Source organism: Triticum aestivum, chromosome 2B, assembly GCF_018294505.1.
Source record: "Triticum aestivum cultivar Chinese Spring chromosome 2B, IWGSC CS RefSeq v2.1, whole genome shotgun sequence".
In the NCBI taxonomy this organism is placed as follows: Eukaryota; Viridiplantae; Streptophyta; class Magnoliopsida; order Poales; family Poaceae; genus Triticum; species Triticum aestivum.
Window position 1 is genome coordinate 742,115,868 of NC_057798.1, and position 11,558 is coordinate 742,127,425.

Here is an 11,558-nt window from a genome sequence, read left to right on the forward strand (position 1 = left end):
AAGATCACCTTGACTCTTGCATAAATGTAAAAGATAGGCCCTTCACAGAGGGAAGCAGAGATTTGTAGAGGTGCCAGAGCTCGATTTTGAAATAGAGATGAAAATAATTTTGAGAGGTATGATCTCATTGTCAACATAACAACCAAGAGTTCCCAATATCTTCCATACTACAACATTATAGGCGGTTCCCAAACAGAATGGTAAAGTTTTTACTCCCCCTCCACCAACAATCACACTCCACGGCCATCCGAAACAACGGGTACCGTCCATACCAACAACAGTCCTGGGGGAGTTTTGTTTAAATTTATTTGATTTTGATCTTTTGATCATGGGACTGGGCATCCCGGTTACCAGCCATTTTTCTTGTGAATGATGAGCGGAGTCCACTCATCTTGAGAATAACCCACCTATCATGGAAGATACTGACAGCCCCTAGTCGCTACATGAGCGATTCGGGCATACAAAACAGATTATTATTTGAAGGTTTAGAGTTTGGCACATGCAAATTTACTTGGAACGGCAGGTAAATACCGCATATAGGTAGGTATGGTGGACACTCATGGCAAAAACTGGGTTTAAGGATATTTGGGAGCACAAGTAGTATCTCTATGGTGCAAGGAATTTGGCTAGCATGAGGGGGAAAGGCAAGCTCAACATGTTTGAATGATCCATGACAATATACTTTAACTGAGATGTGAGAAAACATAACCCATTACATTGTCTTCCTTGTCCAACATCAACTCTTTAGCATGTCATACTTAATGAGTGCTCACAATTATAAAAGATGTCTAGGATAGTATATTTATATGTGAAATCTCTCTTCCTTCAATATTCTTTCATGAATTGTTCAAATGACCAATACAATGCTTGCTAACCTTCAATAAATTTACAACCTCTACTTCTTAGATGTGAAGTCATTACTCCCCATGGGATAAGCAAATGAAACATATATAATTTCAGATTTATGACATTCAACTCATTCAACCATTTACTCATAGGATATAAGTGAAGCACATGAGTAAATGACAAACTACTCCAACAAGATATAAGTGAAGATCAATGAGTAGTTAAATAATTAAGTAGCTATATGAAGACTCCCTCTCATTAAAGAATTTCAGATCTTAAGTACTTTATTCAAGCAGCAAGCAAAGCAAGATAAAATGACATTGCAAGGATAGCACAACTCATGTGAAGAAGCAAAAACTTAGGCTCAACCGATACTAACCGATAGTTGTTGAAGAAGAAAGGTGGGATGCCTAATGGGGCATCCCCAAGCTTAGATGATTGAGACTTCTTGAAATATTATCTTGGGGTGCCTTGGACATCCCCAAGCTTGAACTTTTGTGTCTCCTTAATTCCTCTCATATCATGGTTTCTCTTTTTATCAAAAGCTTCATCCACACCAAACTCAACAAGAACTCGTGAGATAGGTTAGTATAAATCAATGCAAAACCTGATCATTTTCTACTGTAAAAAATCACTAAAATTATTATTCAACATTGCATACTAAATGTCTCTGCTTATTTAATACTCCTATCCTCAAATAGAATCATTAAACAAGCAATCATATGCAAACAATGCAACCATAAGAGCAATCTGCCAAAACAATATAGTCTGTAAAGAATGCAAGAGTATCAATACTTCCCTAACTTCAAAAAAATATGAGAAAAATACTATGCTGTAGAAGATTTATCAGAGCTCAAAATGCAAAAAGTTTCAACATTATATCATTCTCTGACTTTTCTAGGGAATTTTTTCAACAGCGGTAAACTTTCTGTTTTCAAACAGCAACATGTATACTAGCAAAATAAGCATGGTAAAGGCTATCCTTGACATTTTTATTGAAAATATATATGCAAAAAATTATTCTAAATGACAGCTAGCAAATACTAACAAAAGAAAATGACGCTCCAAGAAAAACACATATCATGTGGCGAATAAAAATATAGCTCCAAGTAAAGTTACTGATAGACGAAGACGAAAGAGGGGATGCCATCCAGGGCATCCCCAAGCTTAGGCTCTTGGTTGTCCTTGAATATTACCTTGGGCATCCCCAAGCTTAGTCTCTTGCCACTCCTTATTCCATAGTCCATCGAATCTTTACCCAAAACTTGAAAACTTCACAACACAAAACTCAATAGAAAACTCGTAAGCTCCTTTAGTATAAGAAAATAAATCCACCGCTTAGGTACTGTTGTGAACTCATTCTAAATTCATATTGGTGTAATATATACTGCATTCCAACTTCTCTATGGTTCATACCCTCCGATACTACTCATAGATTCATCAAAATAAGCAAACAACACATAGAAAATAGAATCTGTCAAAAACAGAACAGTTTGTAGTAATCTGTATCAAATGTATACTTATGGAACTCCAAAAATCCTACCAAATTAGGAAGTCCTAAGAAATCTGTGTACCAATCCAGAGCAAAAAGAATCAGATCAAAATCACGTTTCTGTGAACTATCAAAACTAATTTACTGCGTGCAAAAGTTTCTGATTTTCAGCAGGATCAACACAACTATCACGGTAAGCTATCCTAAAGGTCTTACTTGGCATTTTATTGAAACAAAAGCTATAAAACATGATTACTACAGTAGCATAATCATGTGAACACACAAAAACAGTAAGGGTAAGTATTGGGTTGTCTCCCAACAAGCGCTTTTCTTTAATGCCTCTCTAGCTAGGCATGATGATGACAATGATGCTCACATAAAAGATAAGAATTGAAACGTAACGGGAGCATCATGAAGCATATGACTAGCACATTTAAGTCTAACCATCTTCCTATGCATAGGGATTTTGTGAACAAACAACTTATGAGAACAATAATCAACTAGTATAGGAAGGTAATGTTGGGGAACGTAGTAATTTCAAAAAAATTCCTACGCACACGCAAGATCATGGTGATGGCATAGCAACGAGAGGGGAGAGTGTTGTCCACGTACCCTCGTAGACCGTAAGCGGAAGCGTTAGCACAACGCGGTTGATGTAGTCGTACGTCTTCACGATCCGACCGATCCAAGCACCGAATGTACGGCACCTCCGAGTTCAGCACACGTTCAGCTCGATGACGATCTCCGGGCTCCGATCCAGCAAAGCTCCGGAGATGAGTTCCGTCAGCACGACGGCGTGGTGACGATGATGATGTTCTACCGGCGCAGGGCTTCGCCTAAACTCTGCGACGATATGACTGAGGTGGAATATGGTGGAAGGGGGCACCGCACACGGCTAAAGAACGATCCGTAGATCAACTTGTGTGTCTATGGGGTGCCCCCCGCCCCCGTATATAAAGGAGCAAGGGGGGGAGGGAGGCCAGCCCTTGGGGCGCGCCAAGGAGGAGGAATCCTCCTCCTAGTAGGAGTAGGACTCCTCCTTTCCTACTCCTACTAGGAGGGGGAAGGAAGGGGGAGAGGGGGGAAGGAAAGGGGGGCGCCGCCCCCCTCCTATTCCAATTCGGACCAGAGGGAGAGGGGGCACGCGGCCCACCCTGGCCGCCCCTCTCTCTTCCCACCAAGGCCCAAGTGGCCCATTAACTCTCCTGGGGGGTTCCGGTAACCCCTCCGGCACTCCGGTTTTCTCCGAAATCACCCGGAACAATTCCGGTGTCCGAATATAGTCGTCCAATATATCAATCTTTATGTCTCGACCATTTCGAGACTCCTCATCATGTCCATGATCACATCTGGGACTCCGAACAAACTTCGGTACATCAAAACTTATAAACTCATAATAAAACTGTCATCGTAACGTTAAGCGTGCGGACCCTACGGGTTCGAGAACTATGTAGACATGACCTAGAACTATTCTCGGTCAATAACCAATAGTGGAACCTGGATGCCCATATTGGTTCCTACATATTCTACGAAGATCTTTATCGGTCAAACCACATAACAACATACGTTTTTCCCTTTGTCATCGGTATGTTACTTGCCCGAGATTTGATCGTCGGTATCCAATACCTAGTTCAATCTCGTTACTGGCAAGTCTCTTTACTCGTTACGTAATGCATCATCCCGTAACCAACTCATTGGTCACATTGCTTGCAAGGCTTATAGTGATGTGCATTACCGAGAGGGCCCAGAGATACCTCTCCGACAATCGGAGTGACAAAACCTAATCTCGAAATACGCCAACCCAACATGTACCTTTGGAGACACCTGTAGTACTCCTTTATAATCACCCAGTTACGTTGTGACGTTTGGTAGCACCCAAAGTGTTCCTCCGGCAAACGGGAGTTGCATAATCTCATAGTTACAGGAACATGTATAAGTCATGAAGAAAGCAATAGCAACATACTAAACGATCAAGTGCTAGGCTAACGGAATGGGTCATGTCAATCACATCATTCTCCTAATGATGTGATCCCATTAATCAAATGACAACACATGCCTATGGTTAGGAAACATAACCATCTTTGATTAATGAGCTAGTCAAGTAGAGGCATACTAGTGATGTTATGTTTGTCTATGTATTCACACATGTATCATGTTTCCGGTTAATACAATTCTAGCATGAATAATAAACATTTATCATGAAATAAGGAAATAAATAATAAATTTATTATTGCCTCTAGGGCATATTTCCTTCAGTCTCCCACTTGCACTAGAGTCAATAATCTAGTTCACATCGCCATGTGATTTAACATCAATATTCATATCTGTATATGATTAACACCCATTGTTCACATCATTATGTGACCAACACCCAAAGGGTTTACTAGAGTCAATAATCTAGTTCACATTGCTATGTGATTAACACCCAAAGAGTACTAAGGTGTGATCATGTTTTGCTCGTGAGAGAAGCTTAGTCAACGGGTCTGTCACATTCAGAGCCGTATGTACTTTGCAAATATTCTATGTCTACAATGCTCTGCGCGGAACTACTCTAGCTAATTGCTCCCACTTTCAATATGTATCCAGATTGAGACTTAGAGTCATCTAGATCGGTGTGAAAGCTTGCACCGATGTAACTCTTTACGACGGGCTCTTTTATCACCTCCATAATCGAGAAATATTTCCTTAGTCCTCACTAAGGATATTCTTGACCAATGTCCAGTGATCTACTCCTAGATCACTATTGTACTCCCTTGCCAAATTCAGAGCAAGGTATACATAGGTCTGGTACATAACATAGCATACTTTATAGAACCTATGACTGAGGCATAGGGAATGACTTTCATTCTCTTTTCTATTTTCTGCCGTGGTCGGGATTTGAGTCTTACTCAATTTCACACCTTTTCAACACAGGCAAGAACTCTTTCTTTGACTGTTCCATCTTGAACTATTTCAAAATCTTGCCAAGGTATGTACTCATTGAAAATCTTATCAAGCGTCTTGATCTATCTCAATAGATCTTGATGCTCAATATGTAAGTAGCTTTTACTGAGGTCTTTCTTTTAAAGAACTCCTTTAAATTACTCCTTTAGGCTTTGCAGAATAATTCTACATTATTTCCGATCAACAATATGTCATTCACATATACTTATCAGAAATGTCGTAGTGCTCCCACTCACTTTCTTGTAAATACAAGCCTTTCCAAAAGTCTGTATAAAACCATATGCTTTGATCAACTCATCAAAGCGTATATTCTAACTCCGAGATGCTTACACCAGTCCATTGATGGATTGCTGGAGCTTGCACACTTTGTTAGCATCTTTAGGATTGACAAAACCTTTCTGGTTGCATCATATAAAACTCTTCTTTAATAAATCCATTAAGGAATGCAGTTTTGACATCCATTTGCCAGATTTCATAAAATCTGGCAATTGCTAACATGATTCAGACAGACTTAAGCTTCGATACGAGTGAGAAAATCTCATCATATTCAACACCTTAAACTTGTTGAAAACCTTTCGCAACAAGTCAAGCTTAGTAGATAGTAACACTACTATCAGTGGCCGTCTTCTTCTTGAAGATCCATTTATTTAACATGGCTTGCTGATCATCGAGCAAGTCAATCAAAGTCCATACTTTGTTCTCATACATGGATCATATCTCAGATTTTATGGCCTCAAGCCATTTCGTGGAATCTGGGCTCATCATCACTTCCTCATAGTTCGTAGGTTCATCATGGTCTAGTAACATGACTTCCAGAACATGATTACCGTACCACTCTGGTGCGGATCTTACTCTGGAAGACCTACGAGGTTTGGTAGCAACTTGATCTGAAGTTTCATGATCATCATCATTAACTTCCTCACTAACCGGTGTAGGAATCACTGGAACTGATTTCTGTGATGAACTACTTTCAAATAAGGGAGAAGGTACAATTACCTCATCAAGTTCTACTTTCCTCCCACTCACTTCTTTCGAGAGAAACTTCTTCTCTAGAAAGGATCCATCTTAGCAACGAATAACTTGCCTTCGGATCTGTGATAGAAGGTGTACCCAATAGTTTCCTTTGGGTATTCTATGAAGACACACTTCTCCGATTTGGGTTCGAGCTTATCAGGTTGAAACCTTTTCACATAAGATTCGTAGCCCCAAAATTTAAGAAACGACAACTTAGGTTTACTGCTAAACCACAGTTCATATGGTGTCGTATCAATGGATTTAGATGGTGCCCTTTTAACGTGAATGCAGCAGTCTCTAATGCATAACCCCAAAATGATGGTGGTAAATTAGTAAGAGACATCATAGATCGCACCATATCCAATAAAGTGTGGTTACGACATTCGGACACACCATAACGTTGTGGTGTTCCAGGTGGCGTGAGCTGTGAAACTATTTCACATTGTTTTAATTGAAGACCAAACTCGTAACTCAAATATTCGTCTCCGCGATCAGATCGCAGAAACTTTATTTTCTTGTTACGATGATTTTTCCACTTCACTCTGAAATTCTTTGAACCTTTCAACTATTTCAGACTTATGTTTCATCAAGTAGATATACCCACATCTGCTCAAATCATCTTGTGAAGGTCAGAAAATAATGATACTTGCCACGAGCATCAATACTCATTGGATCGCATACATCGGTATGTATTATTTCCAACAAGTTAGTAGCTCGTTCCATTGTTCCGGAGAACGGAGTTTTAGTCATCTTGCCCAAAAGGCACGGTTCGCAAGCATCAAATGATTCATAACCAAGTGATTCCAAAAATCCATCTTTATGGAGTTTCTTCATGCGCTTTACACCGATATGACCCAAACGGCAGTGCCACAAATAAGTTGCACTATCATTATTAACTTTGCATCTTTTGGCATCAATATTATGAATATGTGTATCATCACGATCGAGATCCAACAAACTATTTTCAATGGTTGTATGACCACTGAAGGTTTTATTCATGTAAACAGAACAACAATTATTCTCTGATTTTAAATGAATAACCATATTGCAATAAACATGATCAAATCATATTCATGCTCAACGCAAACGCCAAATAACATTTATTTAGGTTTAACACTAATCCCGAAAGTATAGGGAGTGTGCGATGATGATCATATCAATCTTGGAACGACTTCCAACACTCATCGTCACTTCCCCTTAAACTAGTCTCTGTTTATTCTGTAACTCCTGTTTCGAGTTACTAATCTTAGCAACTGAACAAGTATCAAATACTCAGGGGCTACTATAAACACTAGCAAGGCACACATTAATAGCCTGTATATCAAATATACCCTTGTTCACTTTGCCATCCTTCTTATCTACCAAATATTCAGGGCATTTCCGCTTCCAGTGACTATTTCCTTTGCAGTGTAAGCACTCAGTTTCAGGCTGTGGTTCAGCTTTGGGCTTCTTCGCAGGAGTGACAACTTGCTTGTCTTTCCACTTGAAGTTCCCTTTCTTTCCCTTTACCCTTCTCTTGAAACTAGCGGTCTTGTCAATCATCAACACTTGATGCTCTTTCTTGATTTCTACCTTCGTCGATTTCAACATCACGAAGAGCTCGGGAATCAATTTTGTCATCCCTTGCATACTATAGTTCATCACGAAGTTCTAGTAACTTAGTGATGGTGACTAGAGAATTCTGTCAATCACTATCTTATCTGGAAGATTAACTCCCACTTGATTCAAGCGATTGAAGTACCCAGACAATCTGAGCAGATGCTCACTAGTTGAGCGATTCTCCTCCATCTTTTAGCTATAGAACTTGTTGGAGACTTCATATCTCTCAACTCGGGTATTTCCTTGAAATATTAACTTCAATATCTGGAACATCTTATATGGTCCATGACGTTCAAAACGTCTTTGAAGTCCCGATTCTAAGCCGTTAAGCATGGTGCACTAAACTATCAAGTAGTCATCATATTGAGCTAGCCAGACTTTCATAACGTCTGCATCTGCTCCTGCAATAGGTCTGTCACCTAGCGGTGCATTAAGGACATAATACTTTTGTGCAGCAATGAGGATAAACCTCAGATCACGAATCCAATCCGCATCATTGCTACTAACATCTTTCAACACAGTTTTCTCTATGAACATATCAAAATAAACATACGAAAGCAACAACGCAAGCTATTGATCTACAACATAATTTGCAAAATACTACCAGGACTAAGTTCATGATAAATTTAAGTTCAATTAATCATATTACTTAAGAACTCCCACTTAGACAGACATCTCTCTAGTCATCTAAGTGATTACGTGATCCAAATCAACTAAACCATGTCCGATCATCACGTGAGATGGAGTAGTTTCAATGGTGAACATCACTATGTTGATCATATCTACTATATGATTCACGTTCGACCTTTCGGTCTCCGTGTTCCGAGGCCATATCTGTATATGCTAGTCTCATCAAGTATGACCTGAGTATTCCGCGTGTGCAACTGTTTTGCACCCGTTGTATTTGAACGTAGAGCCTATCACACCCGATCATCACGTGGTGTCTCAGCACGAAGAACTTTCGCAACGGTGCATACTCAGGGAGAGCACTTCTTGATTATTAGTGAGAGATCATCTTAAAATGCTACCGTCAATCAAAGCAAGATAAGATGCATAAAGGATAAACATCACATGCAATCAATATAAGTGATATGATATGGCCATCATCATCTTGTGCTTGTGATCTCCATCTTCAAAGCACCGTCGTGATCACCATCGTCACCGGCGCGACACCTTGATCTCCATCGTAGCATCGTTGTCGTTACGCCATCTATTGCTTCTACGACTATCGCTACCGCTTAGTGATAAAGTAAAGCAATTACAGGGCGTTTGCATTTCATACAATAAAGCGACAACCATATGGCTCCTGCCAGTTGCCGATAACTTCGGTTACAAAACATGATCATCTCATACAATAAAATATAGCATCACTTGTGTTCTACTCGTGCATATAACATCAACGCATAAAACCTAGGCTCGGATGCCACTGTTGGGGAACGTAGTAATTTCAAAAAATTTCCTATGCACACGCAAGGTCATGGTGATGGCATAGCAACGAGAGGGGAGCGTGTTGTCCACGTACCCTTGTAGACCGTAAGCGGAAGCGTTAGCACAACGCGGTTGATGTAGTCATACGTCTTCATGATCCGACCGATCCAAGCACCGAACGTACAACACCTCCGAGTTCAGCACACGTTCAGCTCGATGACGATCTTCGGGCTCCGATCCAGCAAAGCTCCGGAGATGAGTTCCGTCAGCACGACGGCGTGGTGACGATGATGATGTTCTACCGGCGCAGGGCTTCGCCTAAACTCCGCGACGATATGACCGAGGTGGAATATGGTGGAAGGGGGCACCGCACACGGCTAAAGAACGATCCGTAGATCAACTTGTGTGTCTATGGGGTGCCCCCCGCCCCCGTATATAAAGGAGCAAGGGGGAGGCCGGCCGGCCCTTGGGGCGCGCCAAGGAGGAGCAATCCTCCTCCTAGTAGGAGTAGGACTCCTCCTTTCCTACTCCTACTAGGAGGGGGAAGGAAGGGGGAGAGGGGGGAAGGAAAGGGGGGCGCCCCCCCCCCCCTAGTCCAATTCGGACCAGAGGGATAGGGGGCACGCGGCCCACCCTGGCCGCCCCTCTCTCTTCCCACCAAGGCCCAAGTGGCCCATTAACTCTCCTGGGGGGTTCCGGTAACCCCTCCGGCACTCCGGTTTTCTCCGAAATCACCCGAAACAATTCCGGTGTCCGAATATAGTCGTCCAATATATCAATCTTTATGTCTCGACCATTTCAAGACTCCTCGTCATGTCCGCGACCACATCCGGGACTCCGAACAAACTTCGGTACATCAAAACTTATAAACTCATAATAAAACTGTCATCGTAACATTAAGCGTGCGGACCCTACGGGTTCGAGAATTATGTAGACATGACCTAGAACTATTCTCGGTCAATAACCAATAGCGGAACCTGGATGCCCATATTGGTTCCTACATATTCTACGAAGATCTTTATCGGTCAAACCGCATAACAACATACGTTGTTCCCTTTGTCATCGGTATGTTACTTGCCCGAGATTTGATCGTCGGTATCCAATACCTAGTTCAATCTCGTTACCGGCAAGTCTCTTTACTCGTTACGTAATGCATCATCCCGTAACCAACTCATTGGTCACATTGCTTGCAAGGCTTATAGTGATGTGCATTACCGAGAGGGCCCAGAGATACCTCTCCGACAATCGGAGTGACAAAACCTAATCTCGAAATATGCCAACTCAACATGTACCTTCGGAGACACCTGTAGTACTCCTTTATAATCACCCAGTTACGTTGTGACGTTTGGTAGTACCCAAAGTGTTCCTCCGGTAAACGGGAGTTGCATAATTCTCATAGTTACAGGAACATGTATAAGTGATGAAGAAAGCAATAGCAACATACTAAACGATCAAGTGCTAGACTAACGGAATGGGTCATGTCAATCACATCATTCTCCTAATGATGTGATCCCATTAATCAAATGACAACACATGTCTATGGTTAGGAAACATAACCATCTTTGATCAACAAGCTAGTCAAGTAGAGGCATACTAGTGACACTATGTTTGTCTATGTATTCACACATGTATAATGTTTCCGGTTAATACAATTCTAGCATGAATAATAAACATTTATCATGAAATAAGGAAATAAATAATAACTTTATTATTGCCTCTAGGGCATATTTCCTTCAGGTAAACAAGCATAGCTTCAAAATTTTAAGCACATAGAGAGGAAACTTGATATTATTGCAATTCCTACAAGCATATGTTCCTCCCTCATGATAATTTTCAGTAGCATCATGAATGAATTCAACAATATAACCATCACATAAAGCATTCTTTTCATGATCTACAGGCATAGAAAATTTACTACTCTCCACATAAGCAAATTTATTTTCATGAATAGTAGTGGGAGCAAACTCAACAAAATAATTATCATGTGAGGCATAATCCAATTGAAAACTAAAATCACGATGACAAGTTTCATGGTTATCATTATTCTTAATAGCATACAAGTCATCACAATAATCATCATAGATAGCAACTTTGTTCTCATCATAATCGATTGAAACCTCTTCCAAGGTAGTGGAATCATCACTAAATAAAGTTGACACTCTTCCAAATCCACTTTCATATTCACCACAATAAGATTCAACATCCTCCAAAATAGTGGGATCATTACTTCCTAAAG